Source organism: Lepidochelys kempii, chromosome 1 (assembly GCF_965140265.1).
Source record: "Lepidochelys kempii isolate rLepKem1 chromosome 1, rLepKem1.hap2, whole genome shotgun sequence".
Taxonomy (NCBI): domain Eukaryota; kingdom Metazoa; phylum Chordata; order Testudines; family Cheloniidae; genus Lepidochelys; species Lepidochelys kempii.
In genome coordinates this window covers 3,919,957-3,943,056 of record NC_133256.1, presented here as the reverse complement: position 1 = coordinate 3,943,056, position 23,100 = coordinate 3,919,957, and positions in this window count along the sequence as shown.

Genomic DNA, 23,100 nt, shown 5'->3' with positions numbered 1-23,100 from the left:
CACAATCTAAACCAAAAGATAACAAAGGTATTTCCCTGCCTTTACTTACAATTTCTGTAATTGTAATGTATCATTTCAGGTATCTTTTCAGGAGATGATTTACCAGCTTGGTCTCTGTCTCTCTCTGTGTCCAGAGAGGGGACACACAAAGAGAGCACAGATAAAAACTCTTCCCCCCACTCCAGATTTGAAAGTATCTTCTTCCCTTATTGGTCCAGTTGGCCAGGTGCCAACCAGGTTATCTGACCTTCTTAACCCCTTACAGGTAAAGGGACTCTGTACCTCTGGACAGGAGGGATTTTATGTTACCGCATACATCAAGGTTGTGACCCTTCCCTTTATATTTATGACACAGTCTGTGTACCTGGGTTCCCAGATGCTGATGCAGCCTTCCTTCTAGTGTCCTCGGCATTATGCCCCAAGTGACGAGTGGGGAGACATTCCTCTACCCCCACTATTCCTTCCCCAGTTTCCTCCTCTGGGCCCCCTCCTAAGACACATTTCTGTGTGCTCCATAGGAAGTGATCTTTCTTTTGTTCAGCTGCAAAACTCTGCCAGTTAACAGCTGAGACAGTTTCCTTACTCACTGACAACACCTCCCCTGCCTCTGTGCCTGAGGGCATGTTGCCTAGTCTCAGCCCCCTCCCATACTTGGAAGCATCCTGCTTCTGTGTGTTACAGAGTGACAGGCATCCTCACTCACCTCAGTGGTTTCTGAGATTCCCTGCCCCTTCTCTAGGCTCTCCTCTGGGACACATTTCTCTATGCTCCCTAGACTTTGTCTCTGGTTCAGCTGTGACCTGCTGGAAGCTAACAACCTGGACAGTTCTCTTCCTGGAAGGTATTACACCCCATCCCTTCCTGATGTGATGTTTCCTCCAGCTTGAGTGCAGGAGTTGTTCTAAACCACCCTCCCGCCTGGAAGCATGTGGCTTCCCCCTGTTGCAGAAGAATCAAGGAGACTCTCTCCCATTCTATCAGCAGTTCCTGAGAACTTACCCTTTCCTTCACTGGTCCCAGGATAAAACTCACTCCTGCGGCAGGCAAATACTTTAAGCTGAGCTGCACAGAAAAAACATGAGCACGGAGCAGGTCGACGAAGAGGTGTTCCATTACTCCACAGTCCAAACACTTTCCAGACCTTCCCACACCACAAGGATTTTACCTAGTGGTATAAGGAATCTGCTTTCGCCCACCCTCACAATCTCTGCCGTGTGGCCAGGTAGCACCCTGGCCTTTGGGACCACATTCCGCTGAACCAGAGAGATATGAGCTCCTGTATCCCTCTGCCTCAAGTACTCCATCCATTTGGAGAGCGTTAACATGCTCCATGTCTGGTTCTGCAGAGGCTAATCTCCTAAAACCAATATGATTGGTTTCAGTTGCTTGGGGAGTTTCTGGGGTGAGGACAGCAGAACTAACATGAACTATTGGTTGCCTGCTTCCTCCTAGCACAGGCCATTTATTCCTCAAGTGATCAGTGGAATTACACTGACAGCACCTTTTGAGCTCTTCTGCTTTTACAGGAGATTTGGGATGGGGGTTAGAGGAATGTTTTTGGCTAAGAGAATGTTTAGGCTCCCATCCCCCTACTGTCTTCCCAGGGGCAAAATGGGACCCTCCCTTCCCACCAGTTGTCAACCCCTCTTTCTGTGGCCTGCCCTCAATAGACACCTGAGTCTAATCGAAGTCATCAGCTAAAAAAGCCATCTCAGCCCCAGACTTTACATCTTTGTCCCACAGACACTGCTTTACTTCAGCCGTACTTAGTAAATGCTCTTGAGCAACAAGTCCAAGTATTTCTTCAAAACTTGCCACCTCTTTACCCCTCACCCATTTTCTCATCCTCTCCAGAAACAGAGATGCGGGGGCTCAGAGGGAGCAGACTCCTCTCCCCCCTTGAAAAAAATGTTATCCTATTTGTTTTGAAGGTTTAAGCCTGTGAGTTTGAGATATCAGCAACTTTTCTGTCAGTTCTTCTTGGGTCCTAAGAAGCTCACCCATCCTTAGAGGCCACAGGAGAGCTCCACATGAAGTCACTGGAGACTCAGTGCTGATTTAAATCAGGGCATTTATTTAAGTCACTACATGTGGATTTAGGGGGAACTCCTGGATCTGTTGGTAATTTGGCCTTTGATCTCAAAGGCGACCAGATTCACCCTGAGTGTTTAACTTTTGGCTCCCGGCTGTGAAAATCATGGGTTTGGGTCCTGCTGCAGAAAGTGCGATTCTGTTAGGGTGCTGAAAGAGTCTGAAGGAAACCCCCAGTTCATGGGGTGCTCTGAGACCGGGAATGAAAGTTGGGAATTTCAAAACACAGGGGCCCTGATTTTGCTCTCAGAGAGGACAGTGTCAATCTGGAGTGACCCAGTGAAGACAGAATGTGAAAGCAGAATATAGCCAGTGTGTGGCCCATTCTCGTTGTGAACTCTCTGGTTCACAGGTACCCACTGCAGAGGCTTTGGCTGCATTTCCTAACAGGGCAGTGACATTGCTGAACTGGAAATCTTGAGCGAACCAGAGGAAAAACCACACAGCACAAAAAAAAAAAAGGAAGTTCCTGAGACAGATAGAAGGAAACAGTAAGAGAAAAGGAACTAGATATAAAACACAATACTTGTCTAAACTCTTTCCAATACATTTATAGTTCCAATTTGACCAGGTAAATCCCTTGGTGTTTCCGAGAGTACTAAAAACTCAGCACTAACCTTAATGCAGAAACAGGCAAGTCACCGCAATCCTGCTCAGCAGAGAAAGGAAATCTCCTTATGGCTACTGCAAGGCAGAGGCTTGAGAATCAGTGTGTGAATGTCACATGGCTGACACTTCACATGCTGCACAGCGACCTTTATGATCCCCCTGAACACTCCCCGCGAACTGTCAGGTTGCCCAGGAATCCCATAGAATTCCCTGGACTCTGTGAGCAACGGGAAAAGCAGAAAATAGACCCTAGAGAACTTCAGCCTAAGAGCCCCCCTGGGAGTGAAGAAATGATCTGCCAATAACAGGGGCTCAGATTTACAGAGCAAAATGCAGTTTGCGAACAGTTCAGTGCAGCACATGGTGATAGATTTCTTTCCTGTGTGCAGTGCACTTCCACCTGCACTCACTGGGAACGCTGCCACAAGATTGGGGGCCAAAAACACATTTCACTTGATGGTAGCATTGTACCACTGCACAGCACCCATGCAGCTGTAATAGCCATTCCCTTCGCCTCTGAAAAATCAGTGCCACTCTGTCGCAGCCAAATTACATGATCCTGAATTAATGCAAGCTGAAATGCGTGTAAAAGGCTTTCTTCTCATAGGATTCTGACATCAATGGTAGTTGCCAGTGGCCCTTGGGAGGTGCTAACTTGTTTTATGTCTGACAGCTACCAACTGTTTGAATGGTTAATCTACTCTCTGCATCAGGGAGGCATCACATTTCACTTCTTTGTTGACCTTTCACAGATTGGTGTAGAAATGGGTTATGATATCCTGGGTCAGAGCTAGTCCAACGGGACTTCTCCACTGACTGCGTGATTACTTCCTCTCTTCCCGTGCTAAAATGACCGTGCTTCGGTGAGAACATGGGTGAGAACATGGTGGTACAGGAATCAAAGAACTGCTACATGTGGCTCTCCTGTTTGGGCTACTGTCCCTAGCCCCATACTTGCGTCATAGATGCCTTGCGGCCAAATTTGAGGTCCAGAGGGTATAAGACGGATGGGTTGTCACCCCTGGGGTGCAGTCTGGGAGCCATGAGAACTGCTGCACCCCTCTAACCACCCAACTGGGCTGGCCCTGTTTCACACTGGTTTGCTGGTGATTCAGTCTCTCCAGGCCCTGTGATCACCAATACTAGAGCAGATGGTGCCACACACTGAAACAGAGCTACCTGAGAGTTTAGCGAATCTCCTAATTATAAACAGCAGACCCCAGCCGATTTCTCGGTTTTGTTTCCAATTTTTGTTGAAAGTTATATACATAACCTCAGACATTTCACTGGTGGAAAGAACCACCGATCTTTGCACCTCAGCTGCTTCAATCTCCCACCATATCCTGGACCCGCTGTCTGAACTCTCCTTCCCCATCCCAGGCTGCCTTGCTTCCAACATCATGCTGGTTGCCAGTGTCATCTCCATACACCTCAGTCACCTGTGGATTCCACAACCTCCGAGCTGCCCCACGCTCCCCACAACTCTTCTTCTGCAGGGGGTGAGATGACTCCCATCAAACCGGCTCCTTTGGCAGGGAGGAGTGACATACTGGTCAGAAATCTACACACAGGCCTCAAATGCCGAGGAACCTATGCTGCTTCTCTTATTACACCGATACACAGTACATGGTGCTTCAAGGACTGCTGCTCAGGAAAAACTCACAGGCTGAGAATTATGCACATTATATAATGAGAGAGGGCAACTCTGGGACATGTGAGGGCCTAGATCAATACAGCTGCCACATGCAGGAACCACCGGTAGCTGACTGACACAGTGGGCCAGTGTGAGACAGATGTTCAACCCAGGATGCTCTGGGACGATTTGCTAGCCAGCTCTGTTAGTTATGAATGGTGAGGGTTGTACATTCATCCTTAGTGCAAAGATTTTATGGGGTGTGTGAAGGTTCCTTCCACACTCTGAACTCTAGGGTACAGATGTGGGGACCTGCATGAAAACCTCCTAAGCTTACTTTTACCAGTTTAGATTAAAACTTCCCCAAGGTACAACATTATTTTACCCTTGGATTTCCACTGCCACCACCAAACTTTATCTGGGTTTACTGGGAAACATAGTTTGGACATGTCTTTCCCCCCCAAATCCTCCCAACCCTTGCACCCCACTTCCTGGGAAGGTTTGGTAAAAATCCTCACCAATTTGAATAGGTGACCACAGACCCAAACCCTGGGATCTTAGAACAATGAAAAAACATTCAGTTTTCTTACAAGAAGACTTTTAATAGAAGTAAAGGAATCACCTCTGTAAAATCGGAATGGTAGAAATCTTACAGGGTAATTAGATTCAAAACATAGAGAATCCCTCTAGGTAAAACATTAAGTTAAAAAAAAACCCACACAGACAGGAATAGTCATTCTATTCAACACAACCCTTTTCTCATCCATTTAAAGAAATCATTATCTAACACATACCGAGGTAGATTACTTTCTAAAAGTTCTAAGATTCCATTCCTGTTCTATCCCTGGCAAAAGCAGCATACAGACAGACCCAGACCCTTTGTTTTTCTCCCTCCTGCCAGCTTTTGAAAGTATCTTGTCTCCTCATTGGTCATTTTGGTCAGGTGCCAGCGAGGTTATCTTTAGCTTCTTAACCCTTTACAGGTGAGAGGGTTTTTCCTCTGTCCAGGAGGGATTTTAAAGGCGTTTACCCTTCCCTTTATATTTATGACAGGGCAAAGTTATTATTTTTCTCACCTAAAACTTTTTTGCATGCAGCGCCTTATGGGATCCCTCAGGTTCATGACATACACACCGAGTGCACATTTTGCAAGGCAGAGCTGTCACCTGAGAATTATGGTTAAATTCAACATACTCATGAATAGAAAATTGTTCTAATGCTTAATTAACTGACACCATTTAAAATGTACACTTTATTTCCAGTCAGAAATTCTTTAACTCCAATTTCCAGATATTGGATTGTGTTACACCTCTCAGAGTAACAGCCATGTTAGTCTGTCTCTGCAAAAAGAAAAGGAGGACTGTGGCATTTTAGAGACTAACAAACTTATTTGAGCATAAGCTTTTGTGAGCTACAGCTCTCTTCATCGCAAAAGCTTATAGCAAAAGCTTATGCTCAAATGAATTTGTTAGTCTCTGAGGTGTCACAAGTCCTCCTTTTCTTTTTGCTGTTACACTTCAGTATGCTAGCCTGAAAAGCCTATTATTCAATACTAGTTCACAGTGTATATCGTTTCCGACAGTTATCAAGTCACCCCTTAACCATCTTGATTAAACTAAACAGATTCAAATCTTTGAATCTATCACAACAAGGCATGTTTTCTAATTTGTACTAATTCTTGTGACCCCTCTCTGAAAACTCTTCCGTAGATAAACATCCAGTTTTAACTGGGGACACCACAACTAGACAGAGGATTCAAGAAGCAGCCACACCAGTGCCAAATACAAAGGTAAAATAACTTCTCTAACTCTCCTTGAGATTCCAGTTTTTACCATCCAAGGACCACATTGGCTCTTTCGGCCACAAGGCCACACTGGAAATCCATGTTTAGCTAATTATTCCTTCTTACAGATTGCTCTGAATCAGTGACCTGTCTTCTTTATTATTTACAATCCCCCAATTTTTTGTCATCTGCAAACGTCATTGAGATTCAGGCATGAGAAGGGTTAGCAGCTGAGTTGCTGACACATGTTTCTTCTTACATTTGTCTGTTAACATCTGTAACTTATGCCTCAGACAAAGCTGGGTGCCTGCAAGAAAGTGTCTCACCAAAAGAAACAAGGAAGGTGTCAGGCTTCCCTCCCCACTCTGAATTCTTAGGTACAATTGTGGGGACCAGCATGAAAGCCCCCCTAAGCTTATTTTAGATTAAAACCTGGTACGCTGCCAATACCAAGCAATTTAACAAAGAATCAGGGAAGATCCCACTTGGGGACGTCTTTCCCCAAAATATCCCCCCAAGCCCTTACACCCCCTTTCCTGGGAGGCTTGAGAATAAACAAGATGAGCACAAACCAGCCTTGATTTTTAAGACCCAAAAAAACCCATCAGATTCTTAAAAAACAGAACTTTATTAGAAGAACAAAAACAGATAAGAGAACAGCTCTATAAGATCAGAATGGAAAATAATCTCACAGACAGTCAGATTCAAAACATAGAGAATCCCTCTAGGCAAAACCTTAAGTTACAAAAAGACACAAAAACAGGAATATAATTCCTCCAGCACAGCGAATTTCACAAGCCAAAACAAAGAAAACCGAATGCATTTTCTAGCTAGATTACTTACTAACTTTAGAGGAGTTCGAGGGCTTGCATCCTTGATCTGTGCCCGGCAAAGGTATCACACAGACAGACAAGCCTTTTCCCCCCCTCCAGATTTGAAAGTATCTTGTCCCCACATTGGTCATTTTGGATCAGGTGCCAGCCAGGCTACCTTAGCTTCTTAACCCTTTACTGGTGAAAGGATTTTGCCTCTGGCCAGGAGGGATTTTATAGCACTGTATGCAGAAAGGTGCTTATTCTTCCCTTTATATTTATGACAGGAGGTAACAGAGGTGCAGACCTGTTGCCCTAAACACCAATAGCCTTGTGGCCTTCCTGCCCATTCTGTTGAGCACAAAGTCTCACTTAGCCCATGGCCTCAACTACCTCTTGTTGCAATGAGTTCCTCAGTTTAAGTAGGCATTGAGTCAAGAGAGCACTCTTTTTTTATTGGTTTTGAATTTGCCATGTTTCACTTTAATTGAATGTCCTCTTGATCTTGTGTTAGGAGACATGGAGAACACATTCTCAATCTACTCTCTACCAGGCAGTATTTTATAGATTTTCACATCTCCCCTCTAATTGATCTTCTTTGTAAGGTAACAATCCCAAACTTTTTCAACTTCCATTATGCTGCCCATTCACCTGGCTTGGTTAGCTCTCTCTGAGGACTTCTCTGGACTTGACTAGGACCTAAATAATCTTGTGCCACCTGCATATGTTGCCACATCACTGCTCAACACCCGCTTTCTAGATTGGTAATAAGTATTAAATATTTGCTCTACAGTTTGTTATAAATTGTGTAAACCCCCCACCCCTCTCCCACCACCCACTGGCTGTCCTTCACAGGCACCTTGACCATTTCTGACCCTGACTGACACATGAACCACCTCATGGCAGTTTTCAACCTCACACACTTTGACGCTTCAGCATTCTTTCTAATGGGCATCCCTGACTTGGAAGCTGCTCACGTCTGGATTTCCGTCCCTTTCTCTATTTTCTACTTTATGGGCCTGCTGGGAAATTTCATGCTTCTCTATGTTATATCCAAGGAGCAGACTCTGCACAAGCCGATGTACCTGCCGCTCTCCATGCTGGCAGTCACAGAAATCGGCACATCTACTTCCGTCATGCCAAATGCAATGTGCATATTTTGGTTCAATTTGAAAGGTATTACTGTGGGTGGCTGCCTCACGAAGATGTTCTTCATTCACGTGGCTTCTGTGACACATTCAGCCACCCTCATGACAATGGCCTTTGATCGCTGTGTCGCCATATGTAACCCTCTGAGATATGCCACTGCCATCACCAACGCATGAATAGCTAAGCTAGGGCTAGTGGGTTTGATAAGAGCTGTTCTCTTCCTTCTTCCCATGCCCCTGCTCCTGAGCAGGCAGCCATTCTGTGCCAACCACATTATCCCACATACGTGCTGTGACCACATGGCCGTGGTGAAGATGTCGTGTGGCGACATTACAGTCAACAGGATGTACGGTTTGGTAATAGCAATTGTAATCATCATGTTAGACCTGACACGTATTGCCCTTTCCTATGGTCTGTTCATCAGGGCTGTCCTCAGAGTATCCTCCAAGAAAGCCCACCAGAAATCTTTCAGCACTTGCACAGACCATATCGGTGTGATGAAGATGTCTTACCCTTCCTTCCTCTTCTCCACTGTGACATACCAGTTTGGTCAGGGAATTGCTCTCCATGTTCACATCATCTTGACCAGCCTATATTACCTCCTTCTCTCCATGTTCAATCCTATCATTTATGGGGCCAAAACCTTCTAGCTTCGTGAGTAATTGCATAAGTACACTTGCAAAATATGATTACCCGGTGCCACTGATTTTAAGCCTTCGTGACAAGAGGGTGAAAATATATCTTGTTAATCAAGGGTGCTCTGTTCTCCTTTGGCTGAGCTCAGCACTGTGGAAGTTCAAGTCTGAGAAGCTCCTCACACCTAACCTCTTATCACTGTATCACCAAGTACTGATCTCTCTGCTGCTAAGTTTCCACTTTCTCACCATCAGCTGATCTCTCTCAGTGTCATCTATCAGCCCTCAGCCCCAGAAACCCTGTCACTTGTTCTTTCCATGACTTTCAAACCAACAGAAGATACGGTAGTTTTCTGAAGCAAGGTGGCTTTCCATTATACTCTGTTTGAACCGGTATCTTGTTCAGTTTGACAAACTGAAGCCATGCTTTCTGATAGCCAAAGGCAATAAAGTAAGGACAGTGCTGAAATATACCTGATTTTTCTACGTCCAGTTCTTCTTGAACCTTGGAGGATAAACTCAATGTTACGGTTGGAAAATGTTAATACAGGAAAGGTGCTGCAGGAATTGAGGGCATTCTAGTAGAGCTTCTTGGTGAGAGTTTTGAAACGATGTGTTTCTGAGAACTGGACCACATTACTCTGAATTTGAGGGCAGTTTGTGAAACAGATGAAACAGAGATTGTCACTATATGTCCAGGTGATTGAATTGCTTGCCTTCCTGAGTCTTTCACAACCTAGATTGGCTGATGTCTCATTTTTGCATCTATACAATGATACAAAATCTGTTATGAAGAGTCTGCACCAATGAAAGAATGATTGCACTGGTTACTGCTGATATGTATGACCAGAAGCAGAAGCATCCTACTTCCAGTGAAGACACCGAGGAGGAAATGTTGCCTTTTAGGGACTAACAGTAACAATATAATGCAACTCAGAATATGCACATTGGCCAGCATCATTGAATGTATTTAGAAATAAATAATATAATAATGTTATTGTTGTTTTTACGCAACATAAGTTTTGGGCTCCCTTGGGCAAGGCAATTTTTAACAACATAATATGCTATTTTTTCTTTAAAACACCAGCCACCCATCAATCAGGATTCAATACAAATACTGAGGGTTTGATTTTCAATTTTATTGTCATCTCATAGATTTGTAGATTATGTGGAAAAACTCCTTCTGGGGATTTTCTTTTCTTTTCTTTTCTTTTCTTTTCTTTTCTTTTCTTTTCTTTTCTTTTCTTTTCTTTTCTTTTCTTTTCTAAATCAGATCTATGTAAGGTATCTAACAAAACGTTTCATTTGTTACTTGATGTATAGACCATTGCATTTATTATAAAAAAACCCTGTGTTTCAAGAAAGAGATTGCGCTACTTTTAGGTTAGTTTTTAAGTTATTTGGGGCTATTAAAGCAGTAAAATGCGGCAAACCTGATGCAGTAGCTCAAGCTGAGCTGGAGGCAGAGCAGCAGCAGTCATAAAAAGAAAGGTTCAGAGAAGGATCCCTGAAGGCAGAACTGGGCTGAGGCCACAGATGCAGCACTCAGCCATGTTGTATCCTTGGGAGCAGCAGTTGAGGAAGAAATCACTTGAGACACAGAGAGCTGTGAGCCATGAAAGCAGCCATTTATTTTCCACACCCTGAACTAACCAAACCAGCCCAAACTGGCTGGGCTACCCCCTAATAATCTAACTCAGTTGCCATAGCAACAACAAGCTGCTATTACCATGACAACCAAATACACAACATATTCCTCCCCCCTTTATAAGAACATTTCCTAAATAAAACAAACACTAAACTAGAGAACAAAGGTAGACTGCCTCCATTCCCAGCTAAACCCCAGGGATTATTTTGCCCCATAACCCTGGGTTCACCCTAGCTAAAGATCCAGCCATTGGAGTTTTGTCTCCTTGCTGATTTCAAAGCTTGTTTCATTGTCTGCACAAATCTTTCAGCTAATCCATTGGTCGATGGATGATATGGTGCTGTAGTGATGTGATGTATCCCATTTGCCTTCATAAACTTTTGAAACTCCTGAGAGATGAACTGTGGTCTGTTGTCACTCGCAAGTTGTTCTGGCAGAACAAAACGACTAAAGAGTCCCCGTAGTTTTTGGATAGTACTCTCTGCAGTAGTGGACTGCATTCTGGAGACTTCTGGCCATTTAGAATGGGCATCTACGACCACTAAGGACATGCTTCCTTCAAGGGGGCCAGCAAAGTCAACATGAATACATTGACATGGGTTTTCAGGCCAGTCCCTGGGTGTAGGGGTACCCACTGGGGTGCATTCCTGACACCCTGACATGACATACAAGCTCTTGCTTTCTCTTCAATAGCACTGTCCAATCCAGGCCACCAGAAATAGCTTCGTGCAATTTCCTTCATGCGCACTATTCCACAGTGACCAGAATGTAGCTGTTCTAACATCTGTGGTCTCAGTGGTGGTGGGATAATGACACGTCTCCCCCACAATAAACAGCCAGATTGGAGCGATAACTCCGTCCTCCAGGACATGTAGGTACCAAGGTCCGATGAGACCGGAGAGGTTTCGTTGAGATTTTCCATGCATCACGAGGTCCATAACTTGGGACAACACTGGGTCAATGCGAGTTGCCTTCTTTATCTGAGTAGCAGTGATGGGTGTATTCTCTACGTGTTCAAAGTAGAAGACTTCCTTTTGGGCAGTATCTTGATGTTTGACTGGCAAAGGTAACCTTGAGAGACCATCCACATTGCCGAGCAGAGTGGATTTCTGATATTTGGTTTCATATGTGTGCGCTGAAAGTAACAATGCCCAATGTTGCATACAACTAGCAGCTAATGGGGGAATGCCTGGATAGGGTCCAAAAATTGACGTCAGAGGGCGATGGTCAGCAAGAAGAGTAAAGTTCCGCAAAAACAGGTACTGATGAAACTTCTGAATTCCAAAAATGATTCCCAATGCCTCACGTGCAATTTGGGCATAGTTAGTTTCTCCTTTGCTTAGAGTGCGTGAAGCAAAGGCAACAGGTCTCTCTTCTCCCGAAGGCATAATGTTTGACACGATTGCACCCACTCCATAAGGGGAGGCATCGCAGGCCAATTGTAGGGATAAGGATAGATCAAAGTGCGTTAGAACTTCAGAATTTAGCAATGCATTTTTAGCTTTGTTAAATGCAACATCTCAGGCTTCAGTCCACTTCCAGGTCTCGTTCTGCCCAAGGAATTTGCGAAGTGGTTTTAGCAGTGTGGCTAACTGTGAGATGAACTTTCCAAAATAGTTCAATAGTCCTAGAAACCAGCACAGCTGGCTAACATTTTGAGGTGGGGGAACCTCCACAATAGCCTTAACTTTTGCAGGGGCCTTATGAAGACCCTCAGCATCAATGATGTGTCCCAAATATTCAGCAGAGGGCTGGAAGAATTCACACTTGTCTTTGTGGACTTGTAGGCCATACTCTTCCAGTCTTTGTAGGGTAGCCTCTAAATTCTTTAAGTGATCCTTTTCATTCCTTCCAGTGACCAGGATGTCATCCAGATAGCACTGAACTCCTGGCAAGCCACACAAGATCTGGTCCATAGCCCTGTGGAACAGGGTGGGAACAGACATTAAGGGTAGGCGACAGTATCGATAAAGCCCCTTATGAGTCACAAGAGTCAACAGCTCTTGGGACCTTCCATCGATATGCATCTGTAAACACACTTGACTCAGATCAGTCTTACTGAAGTTTTGTCACCCAGCCAGGCCCACAAAGAGGTCATCGATGCGGGGAAACGGGTATTGCTCTGCACACAACACTGTGTTGACAATGACCTTATAATCACCACAGATCCAGAGGGAGCCATCTTTCTTCATGATTGGAATGATAGGAGTGGCCCATGGAGTATGGGTAACTGGTATTAGGACTCCATTGGTGACCAGGCACTCCAAATCCGCTTCAACTTTCGGCCTGATGGCATATGGCACAGTTCAGGCTCTCAGATATTTTGGTTGACTGTCAGGTTTCATGTTCAGTGTGACAGTGATTCCCTTCATACTTCCCAGATCCTCTCCAAAAACAGCAGCATGTTTCCTTAGTATAGCGGTCAGACCGGTTTCTTCTTTAGTCCTTTGGTGCACTTCTGCCCTGTTCAGCTGAATCTTCCCAAGCCAGGACCTACCCATTCAGGCTGGGTAACTACCTCTCACCAGAAACAGTGGCAATTTAGCAGCCTGTCCTTTGAGTTCCACCTTAACATCAATACTGCCCAACATGGGCACAGCTTCTCCCGTATACGTCGTCAGAACAGCTTTTGTTGCCTTAAACGGAAGATGATATAGCTTTTCTTTATACACAGCCTCAGAGACCAGTGAGAGGGCTGCCCTGGTGTCCAGTTCCTTGCGTATAGGTTTGCCATCCAACAACGGGGTTACCCAGTATTCATGTGAGCCCACTGCCAAAGACAAAACGTGGAGTGGCTCTGTCATAAATATAAAGGGAAGGGTAAACCCCTTTGAAATCCCTCCTGGCCAGGGGAAAGCTCCTCTCACCTGTAAACGTTTAAGAAGCTAAAGGTAACCTCGCTGGTACCTGACCAAAATGACCAATGAGGAGACAAGATACTTTCAAATGCTGGGAGGAGGGAGAGAAACAAAGGGTCTGTGTCTGTCTGTATGCTGGTCTTTACCGGGGATAGACCAGGAATGGAGTCTTAGAACTTTTAGTAAGTAGTCTAGCTAGGTATGTGTTAGATTATGATTTCTTTAAATGGCTGAGAAAAGAATTGTGCTGAATAGAATAACTATTTTTGTCTGTGTATCCTTTTTGTAACTTAAGGTTTTGCCTAGAGGGGTTCTCTATGTTTTTGAATCTAATTACCCTGTAAGATATCTACCATCCTGATTTTAGAGGGGGGATTTCTTTATTTCTATTTACTTCTATTTTTATTAAAAGTCTTCTTGTAAGAAAACTGAATGCTTTTTTCATTGTTCTCAGATCCAAGGGTTTGGGTCTGTGGTCACCTATGCAAATTGGTGAGGCTTTTTATCCAACATTTCCCAGGAAAGGGGGGGTGCAAGTGTTGGGAGGATTGTTCATTGTTCTCAAGATCCAAGGGTCTGGGTCTGTAGTCACCTAGGCAAATTGGTGAGGCTTTTTACCAAACCTTGTCCAGGAAGTGGGGTGCAAGGTTTTGGGAAGTATTTTGGGGGGAAGGACGCGTCCAAACAGCTCTTCCCCAGTAACCAGTATTAGTTTGGTCGTGGTAGCGGCCAGTCCAAGGACAACGGGTGGAATATTTTGTACCTTGGGGAAGTTTTGACCTAAGCTGGTAAAGATAAGCTTAGGAGGTTTTTCATGCAGGTCCCCACATCTGTACCCTAGAGTTCAGAGTGGGGGAGGAACCTTGACAGGCTCTTCTTTTGCGATGAGGTTTCACCTTGGTCATCCTGGATCTGCTCTAGGGTATACGGGTTCCCCTTTTAGGTCGGCCAGAGCACAGGCCTCTTTTTCTTTTGTTTAGAGGCACACTCAATGTGTCCCTTTTTGCCATAGTGTCGACACACCAGGTCCTTACACCATCATTGTGATGCCTTGTGACCTGGCTCACCACAGTGGCAACATTCCTGACTCTGCACAGTTTTGTGGGAAGGTTCTTGTGACATTTTATGCACCCTAGAGGATGCACCGATGGATTGCGCCTCCTTTGTAGCCAGTTCCATGGAGACGGCAATGTCCACAGCCTTCGGTAAGGGAAGCTGAGCCTCTGTCAATAGGCTCTTCCGTATAGTTTCACGCTGCAAACCACACAGTAACCTGTCACGCAGGGCATCATTTAACATTTCCTTAAATTCACGGTGTTTTGCTAGCCTTTTTAAAGTTGCTACAAATTGTACAACTGTTTCCTCTTCTTTTTGGCCTCTTTTGTGGAACCTCTATCCTTCAGGAATTACCAGTGGTTTGGAGGAAAAATGGGACCCCAGGATTTCTGCAATGTCACTGTAAGATTTGGTCTCAGGCTTAACAGGGTGTAATAAGCTGCGTAGCAGGGAGTAGGTTTTAGCTCCCACAACACTTAAGAATATTGGCACCTTCTTCTCTGCTGTAATGTCATTGCAAGAACAAAAAGCTCAAAACGCTCAGTTTACACATGCCACTGCACTACATTCTCCTCCAAAGGTTCCAGTGGCCCTTGAAGTGTAGCCATGGTTTTAGTTTCATGTTTCACAGTCAGTGCCAACAAGCCAGTTCTCACCCCTTCCAACAGCTGAAAGATTTTGGTCGGTTTTGTTTGTTTGTTTGTTTGCTTGCCTTGACTTCCACTTCCTTCTGTGGCTGGGGCAGCACAGGGATCCCATTCTCGTCGCCACTTTGTTGTATCCTTGGGGGCAGCACTTTAGGAAGGAATCACTTGAGACGCAGAGAGCGGTGAGCCATGAAAGCAGCCATTTATTTTCCACACACTGAACTAACCAAACCAGCCCAAACTGGCTGGGCTATCCCCTAATAAGCTAACTCAGTTGCCATAGCAACAACAAGGTGCTATTAGCATGACAACCAAACACACAACAAGCCAGAAGAGTTGAAGGCAGCAGTGCTGAAGCAGAGCTGGGGAGCTGCAGCTGGAGCAGACCAGAACCGGGAGCTGGATCCGCACAAACCTGCTGCAGCAACAGGGAGCCACGGCTGAGCTAGAGTAGGGAGCTGCAGGGACAGAGCCAGGACAGTGGATGCCGGCAACTAGTAACAAGGTAGCCGATCACAATGAGCAGCTCAGGAGAGCAAGTTGGGGCCATGGACAGAGGGCCTAGCACAGGGAGATGTCACCAGACCGGAGGGCCTTGAAGACTGGACTCAGGAGAGAGGATGTCGATCTGATGTAGGGCCAATTGCTGGGGAGAAGGGTCCTGCCACCTAGAGCCTGAGGGTGTGTGGCCACTGCAAAAGCCAGTGTCTGACTTGGCAGTATCACCACAGCACAACTAGAGGCTGGCAGGGGGCCTGGGATGTGTGAGGAACACAAAGAGAACAGTTCTTAGGTCCCAGACATGGCTGCTTGTCAGGACGGGGTTCCTTATTTCCTTGAACTTTCCCATTTATCCTTAATTTTCTTTCCGGTTTCAGAGTAGCAGCCCTGTTAGTCTGTACTCGCAAAAAGAAGAGGAGGATTTGTGGCACCTTAGAGACTAACCAATTTATTTGAGCATAAGCTTTCGTGAGCTACAGCTCACTTCATCGGATGCATTTAGTGGAAAATACAGTGAGGAAATTTATATACACACAGAACATGAAGGAAAAAAAACCAAACAAACCTGTAAGGAGAGTGATCACTTAAGATGAGCTATTACCAGCAGGACAGCAGGGCGGAGGGGGAGGGGGATTTGTGTCCATTTATTCTTTTACGTAGAGACTGTGCAGGCATATCACATTGGTAGATGTGTAGATGTCCACACTATCAGAGGCTCGTTCACCTGCACATCCACCAATGTGATCTATGCCATCATGTGCCAGCAATGCCCCTCTGCCATGTACATTGGCCAAACTGGACAGTCTCTATAAGAATAAATGGACACAAATCAGATGTCAAGAATTATAACAATCATAAACCAATCAGAGAACACTTCAATCTCTCTGGTCATGCGATTACAGACTGTTGCGGTTCAGTGATGAGACAGAACACAGCTTTATGCAAGCAAACAGGCTGGTCCACGGAGATGGGCTGTTCTCCCCGCCCTGCCTTCCACCTTCTCCTTTTATTATATTTCTCCCCCTAAGCATTACACACTGCTACACAAAGGAATGTATGACGTTGATTCATATGCTTAGTTACCATCCTCTATCTACTACAATCCTGGTTCTCAGGCCTTGAGCCCAGGCTAAAGAAACCTCCCACAGTTGCTGTCCAAACAATCAAGTTCTCAGGGTTCATATCTAGCCCTTGTCCTTGGATAGAGCAATGTGTGCATTGCTCCTAGGAAACAGTCAGGGTGTGCCCCGCCTGCTTCCAGGTGGAATAGCTAGACATTAACCCTTCATCTCCCCTTTTTTTGTTTATTGATAGTTGGCCATCTCATGGTAGCCGCCAATTTGTTTTGTCATGCTATTTAACTCCCAGACAGACAAGGACATAACCTGGGGAGCTTTCCAGGGCAAAAATTTTACAAAGTCTTAACAAGGAAGGAATACATTGTACACAGCAACAACAAAAAATAAGCCCAATGATTACAAACACAAAATAACCAAAAGCTTAACATCTGCAATATAATCATCTAAAAGGGGTACACTTCTTTTACTACAATTGTGACCAGCAAAAGGCAATATAAGTATCATTCTACTAAGACAGCAAAGGGTGCCATCACTTAAATTTGCAGGAATATAATTAAAGGTGCATGAACCACAAGTAAAAACCCATCCTGATGGTAGGATGATATGGCCATACTTATATGAAACATTAACAGCATGGGAACAATTTAAAAGGGATTGAGAAATGTTTTGACAGCCCAAGGGCACCTTTGTACTAGTGCAGTTAACTACACGCGCACAGGTGACATTGTGAGCCCCGGCCGGGTACGGTGTGTGGAGGGATATAGCCGTGCGAGGCAGAGTATAGTTGGCCGGGCCCCAATTAGCCATGCTAGACTACTGGGAGGAAAGATTAGCATAAGCAGAGAACAGTGCCTTATTCTCCATCTCCTCAGGGTGATGACATACTGGAATAAGGCATGTACCTAACAAATCTCCGGCTGCTACAGAATTAGATAAACAAAAGTGGGTAACATTTGCTATTGAAGCCAATCTTTCCCATATGTTATATATATGTCATTTGGGCTTGTAACGGGGGAGGCGCTTCCGAGCCAACCCCTACAGAAAATAGCAGGCACAAAAGGCACACAATCATCACAGAATTAGCAGTGATTTGGGCGAGAATCGCCACAAACAAAGTCTTAGGAGTTTCTGGCTGCTGATCTGCTGCCAGTTTTCGTTGAGCCGTGGCGACCAATGCTTTTACTGCTTCCCATGTCACGGGCTGGCTTGGGACGCTACGCCTCCTCCATTTCCGTCCCGCCGTTGTCGACTCGGGGGGGCAACGCGGTCTCCTCCAAGGTCAGCTGAAACTCTGGTATGGGATTCGACAGCCCCTGGTGCCATGCCATGTTGTTTAAGTGCCGGTCGCACACACCGGGCTGGAACCCACAACGGTCCTGCAGGAAGAGACACAGCAGCATATCCCCGACCCCAAGTGATTAGAGGTGCTGGGCCCAGCCACTGTGGATCGGGCAGCTGACGGTAAAAGACACGCGGTCTTTCCAGTACCTCAGATTTGTGAAAATGCCGATCCGCAGGGGTCTGCTGATCTGCATTCAGTGTTAAATTATTTAAAGTAAAAAAGAGGATATACATTTGTTGTTGAATGTCTCCTAAGGTTCGGAGACGCAGCTCCCCTTGTTTTAATTGTTTATCTAGCAAGGTTTTGAGTGTGCGATTGGCACGTTCAACAATGGCTTGGCCCGTGGAATTATAAGGGATTCCGTGTTTAAGACGGACGTCCCAGCGGGCACAAAAGGTGGAGAGGGCTGCAGAGCAGTAGGCTGGGGCATTATCTGTTTTAATTTGGCAAGGGCGACCCATAACAGAAAAGCAGGCCAGCAAATGGTGAATAACTTTGTTAGTGGCTTCCCCACGTTGTGGGGTTGCCCAAAGGAAGCCTGAATAAGTATCAACGGAATCATGTAAAAATGAATAGGGGCGGAATTGTGGCACATGAGTAACATCCATTTGCCACAGCTGATTTGCTGCGGTACCTTGGGGGTTAACGGCATAAGAGAAAGTAGGAGCAGCAGCAGCACAGTGGGGGCAGGAACGAACAATGGAACGTGCATGATCAGCAGGAATGTGAAACTGCCGGGCCAAAACAGAGGCAGACTGATGAAAAAAGGCATGGCTTTCAATGGGGTCAGAAAAAAAGGGAATTTACCTGACCACGCAACGCGCGATCGGCGCGTGCATTGCCCTCAGTGAGTGGCCCAGGCAGAGGGGTATGACTGCGAATATGAGCAACAAAATAAGGGAAATGACGAGTGGCAAGAAGATGCTGTAAAGACAAAAACAGGTGAAGGAGGTCTGCATCAACCTGAGGGGTAATGAGGGCAAGGGGTAAATGATCAATTACCTGATAAACATAATGGGTATCCACAATTAAATTAAAGGGACAATCAGCAAAAGGTTGAAAGGCCAAAATAACAGCAGCTAATTCTGAGGGCAAAGGGGGATGGTAAAAAAACAATCTTTTAAATCTAACACACAAAGTTGATCGGTTTGAGGAATTAAATTTGGATTTGGCAAGCCAAATTGCAAGGGGCCCATAGGTTGGCTGCGTTTATTTATTTCCCTTAAATCATGTAACAGCCGCCAAGCACCTGATTTTTTCTTAATAACGAACACCGGGGTGTTCCAGGGACTGGTGGAGCTCTCCAATCGCTGTGCTTGCAAATGCTGCTGCACAAGTGAATGAAGTGCTTTTAGCTTTTCTAGAGGGAGGGGCCACTGGTCAATCCATACGGGCTCTAAGGATTGCCATACCAAGGGTAAGGCGGAGGGCACGGTGGGTGAGGGAGGGTTTTGGGCCATCAGATGTTAATATCGAGGGTGGTGTCTAACTTTGTAAGTAAATCACGGCCCCAAATATTGAGGTGGACAGGGAGCACAAAAGGGCGGATTGTAGCAAGGGCACGGCCTCCTGGTTTAGAGACCGTGACCCAAGACAAACTTTGGCGCCCGGGTTTGCTACCCCCAATCCCCCACAACTCTTTAGAAGGAACCGTAGGCCAACTAACCGGCCACTCCAGATCACGAATCACTGTAACGTCAGCTCCAGTGTCCACCAGCCCTGTAAAAGGAACATCATTTAAGAGAAGTGTTAACTGAGGTTTCGAGGGGCGGACTGACATTGTCAGAGCAACAAGTGGAGAAGACGCGCTGTGAGACGGCGAGTGAGACAACGTCGATCCAAAGCCTCCTCCACCCCGAGTTCGATCCTCGGCAGCTGGCACCTGATAGGGGACTAAAATCAATTGTGCAATTGACCGTCCCCGCGGGAGCGACTGTGGAAGATGAGTCCACACCTGAACCTTAATAATGCCAGTGTAATCAGCATCAATGACCCCTGGAATGACAAAAAAGCCCTGTTTCCCAGCATGTGAGCGAGGGAGAACAAGACCTACAAAGCCGGCAGGGAGAGGTCCCATCACCTGTGTAGGTATGGCACAGACCTCCCCTGGCAGTTGAAAGTCAGTGTCCTCCTGCATGATCAAATCAAGCCCTGCACTTCCAGCAGTCGCTGCCCTCATAGAGTCTACAGATTCCAAGGCAGAGGAGTGATTGCCTGAGTAGGAAACACCCCCGTTTGGCCCTGGGTTCGGGGGGGACCCGTCGTGCGGTTTCCCGACCCGCTACGACACTGATTAGCCCAGTGATAACCTTTCCCACACTTGGGGCGCTTCTTTGAGGGTCGGGCTGGTGCGTTAGATGAGCGACACTCCCACTGAAAATGACCCTCCTTACCACAGTGGTAACAGCGCTTCCCCTCCTTCCCAGTTTTTCTGAGGGCGGCAGCCAGAACTCCAGCCTTGTGGGCTTGTGTGCCAATGTTCTGGCACGCCCGCAGCATGTCTGAGAGCTCTAAAATACCAGAGGCTTGTGCTGCCTGGAGAGCACGGCGGCAATCCTCGTTTGCATTTTCAACTGCCAATTTTAACAGGAGCTCGTGAGCTGCCTCAGTGTTATCCACCTGTCGGAGGATAGCCTCCTGCAATCTGTTGGTAAAATCCAAAAAGGACTCTAAGGCACCCTGACGGATACTGACAAAGCTTTTGGTAGGCTTGCCTGAATCCGGGACCTTCTTGAAAGCATGCTGGGCACAGGTGGAAATAATGGGGAAGACGGCCTGAGGGAGTTGAGACTGCATCTCAATAGTAGCAAACGGGCCCTCCCCTGCCAAATGCTCATAAATGATACCTTGCTCTCTATATACCTGGGCTTGGCGTTCTGCCATCTGCCGATACTCACTAAGCCAAATAACATACTGACTGGGTGACAACATCATGCGCAGCAGCGTTTTCCAATCCTCAGGGATTAGGGAGTACCCAGTACCCATCCCTTCAATGAGACCACGCACAAAGGTGCTAGTCAGGCCAAATTCACGAATTGCTTTCTTTACCTCTCTAACCACCGAGTAAGGCAGAGTGGTCCAGGTGCCCACGGGGTTGCCCTGGTCATCATTCTGCCAGGTCACCGGGCAAACGGAGACCAGATCAGCCAGCTCCTCCGCTGTAAGATCTGATCGAGCTTTCGCTGCGTGAACCATTTGTTGCACCAGCGAAAGCTTCTGAGCAGATGCAGATGACCCTCCGGGGGGCCCCATGGGGGGAGGGTGATCACACACCGGCTCCGGTGGGGAAGGCCAGGGAGGCGGTGGTAATAGAGGCACTGGGGGCGAAGCAGGGGGAGGGATGGCTGCAGGAGCGGACGGGGGTGGCAGGATCGGCAGCTCCTCTGTTGGGGCTGGAGAGGGCCTTTCCGAGGCGACACGCTGTGTCGCATCGCCAGGAGGGGGGATGGCTGCAGGGGCGGACGGGGGCGGCAAGAGCACCAGCCTCGCGAGGGAGGGTCTGTCCGAGGCGACACGCTGTACCACGTTGCGGCAGAGGTGCCAGGCATGTAAAGCCTGCACGGGCGCCCGAGGCTCTTTGTGCAATGTCTGGCCCAATCGCTCCCAGTCCGCTAGCTTAAGGCTTCCGGCTTCAGGATACCACGGGCATTTGGCACGCACCTCCTGTAGCAGGAGAGTGAGTTCTCGAGTGGGGCAGTCATGCTGAGCCTTACGCAGCAAATACTGCAGCTCATTGCGGTGTTGCACTTGCAAAGCAGAGAGGGAGCTTCCCATGCTTACCACAATGAAAAATACTCACCGGGATCCACGAAGCGGATGAGTGACGCGTCTGAAACCCTTGCCGGGCGAGGTGAGTGCTGAGGGCCCCACGTTTGGGCGCCAGTTGTTGCGGTTCAGTGATGAGACAGAACACAGCTTTATGCAAGCAAACAGGCTGGTCAGCGGAGATGGGCTGTTCTGCCCCCCCCGCCTTCCACCTTCTCCTTTTATTATATTTCTCCCCCTAAGCATTACACACTGCTACACAAAGGAATGTATGACGTTGATTCATATGCTTAGTTACCATCCTCTATCTACTACAATCCTGGTTCTCAGGCCTTGAGCCCAGGCTAAAGAAACCTCCCACAGTTGCTGTCCAAACAATCAAGTTCTCAGGGTTCATATCTAGCCCTTGTCCTTGGATAGAGCAATGTGTGCATTGCTCCTAGGAAACAGTCAGGGTGTGCCCCGCCTGCTTCCAGGTGGAATAGCTAGACATTAACCCTTCAACAGACATGAAAGTTGCTATATTACAACAACAACAACAAAAACCCTTCAAAAACAGACTCCAACGAGAGACTGCTGAATTGGAATTAATTTGCAAACTGGATACAATTAACTTAGGCTTGAATAGAGACTCGGAATGGATGGGTCATTACACAAAGTAAAACTATTTCCCCATGTTTATTTCCCCCACCCCCGCCCACTGTTCCTCAGATGTCCTTGTTAACTGCTGGAAAGTTTTCACCCCCCTCCCCCCTGAACCCCCACCCTTCTCTCCTGCTGGTAATAGCTCATCTTAAATGATCACTCTGCTTACAGGTTTTTTTTTTTCCTTCATGTTCTGTGTGTATATAAATTTCCTCACTGTATTTTCCACTAAATGCATCCGATGAAGTGAGCTGTAGCTCACAAAAGCTTATGCTCAAATAAACTGCTTAGTCTCTAAGGTGCCACAAGTACTCCTCTCCAATTTTCTTTCAGTCGCTGTTTAACACATTCTAGTTGGTTTGAAGTTAATGCAGTGATCAGTGGGTCAAAGAAGTGTCCGGTGTGAAGAGAGTACCCCAGAGTGGGGACACCCTAGCCCCTGTCCTAAGTGACCACGATGAGACTGGGGGTTCAGCCTTCCAGGAATCTTTGACTCAGCCATATCGCCATTACGAGGACTCTTCCAAACAGGAGAGTGGAAGGGGAGTCCTTGAGGTCAGGCAGGCCTCTGGGAAAAGGGAGTGGGAGTAGGGACTTAGACTCTTTCACTACCAGTTCCCTTGGGGTGTCGCAAAAGCCAGGAAAGATCCCAACAATAGTTCCCCACTTACATTAGGGAACTGTTAGAAAATGATAGGTTGGATTTATAGTGACGTATAAACAGATGTGTAATTGGTGAAATCTTTCAAGAATTGATAAAAGCCAAAATGTCTAACTTTGGGGAGAACATAAGAACATAAGAATGGCCGTACTGGGTCAGACCAAAGGTCCATCCAGCCCAGTATCC